We start from the raw sequence: 1438 nt of genomic DNA, 5'->3' as shown, positions 1-1438 counted from the left end.
GTCTGGGAATGGGGCGCCCTGACCCCGCCCCCGGGGCAGCCTCCGCCAATGGGCATGGCCAGGCGGGGCCTCAGCGCCAGCCGCGCCCCGCGGCCCGGGGCTTCTTGCAAATACTCAGGGCCCCCGCAGGCCTGGGGGCGGCCGGTGATAACTCGTGTATCTGGCAGGTGTAGTAGCTGCCCATTGGCGCGGCTGCTGGAGCCGCGAACTAGAGAAACACAGACACGCCTCAGAGAGCAACGGCGTCTCTCGGAGAGTGGAGCCCGCCAAGGTAACTCCGGGAATTGAGTGGAGTGGAGGCTGCGCTGAGGCCCCCTTCTGGCTCCTCTCTGGTCGAAAAGTCTCCCCGGCTAGAGAGAGCCCTGCTGCTTTTGGAAGCCTTCAGATGTTAGTTGCTTTGCTCCGAAGCTGCTGACCGCTGGGGTTCTGCGCCGATTGCCAGGCTCGAGTTTATTTTGGGGGCTGCAGAGCAGACTTTGCCCTTCTGTGCTGTTATCAGCTTCTGTCGCTGTCCGTCCACGCCCGCTATATCCATCCACTCCCCGTTCTGTCTCCAGCAGGCAACTCCCCCTACCCTGCCCCATTTTCTGGGTCATAGGGATATTTGAAATAAACCTTTAAGGGAAAAGCAATGCCAAAACTGGAAAGACCTATTCCCACAAATTATTAATAACTAATGTTTATGATATCCTTGTTATACCATACATATGCAGGCACATTATGTATTAATTAAATCTCACAGCAGTCTATTAACGCTCAGTTTACAGATGAGGGATTAGAGGCAAAGAGTGAGGTTAAGTGACCAAACCAAGGTTGGAAGACCTGATAGCAGGTATTTACAAAACAAGGAGTGGGCAGGGCTGCCGGGTGGCTCACGCCTGTAATCACAGCACTTTGGGAGGCTGAGGCGAGTGGCTCTCTTGAGTCCAGAAGTTCGAGACTAGCCTGGGCATCATGGTGAAACCCTGTCTCTACAAAAATTAGCCAGGTGTGGTGGTGTACTCCTGTAGTCCCAGCTACTCAGGAGGCTGAGGTGGGAGGACGGATGACTTGAGCCCAGGAGGTGGAAGCTGCGGTGAGACATGATCCAACCACTGCTCTCCAGTCTGGGCAACAGAGTGAGACCCTGTCTCAAGAAAAAAAAGGTGAGGGGTGGGGCGGTGAACAATTCGGGCTCAAACCCTTACCAGGGAGAACTGGGGTGCCTTTGTGCTCTGGCATTTTAACACTGAGGAAAATATTCTCATGTATTCAGGTAGCCTTTGTTCTAGGTAGGCATGAACAGTGCTATTAATTTTATTACCTAAGAGTTTTATAGCAGAGGCCTCAATCTTGTTTTTCTTGTTCTTAGGCGGATGAGAGAAGAGCTAAGAACAAATTAGTCAACATACCAATCCAAGGCACCCACTTTTATAATACATGTGGATGACTTTGCAGA

General features: G+C 52.5%; 1 protein-coding gene across 1 annotated transcript in view; it reads left to right on the top strand.

Moving 5' to 3' along the window:
* The first annotated feature begins 88 nt into the window (after positions 1–88).
* Positions 89–1438, top strand: part of CNGA1 (cyclic nucleotide gated channel subunit alpha 1) — an 87755-nt gene continuing 86405 nt past the window's right edge. Inside the window, exon 1 of the mRNA XM_055246738.2 lies at positions 89–271. The gene's annotated coding sequence lies outside the window, so the exon portion shown is untranslated. The remainder of the gene's footprint in view (positions 272–1438) is intronic.

Source organism: Symphalangus syndactylus, chromosome 16 (genome assembly GCF_028878055.3).
Source record: "Symphalangus syndactylus isolate Jambi chromosome 16, NHGRI_mSymSyn1-v2.1_pri, whole genome shotgun sequence".
In the NCBI taxonomy this organism is placed as follows: domain Eukaryota; kingdom Metazoa; phylum Chordata; class Mammalia; order Primates; family Hylobatidae; genus Symphalangus; species Symphalangus syndactylus.
This window is presented reverse-complemented; position numbering and strand designations above follow the sequence as displayed.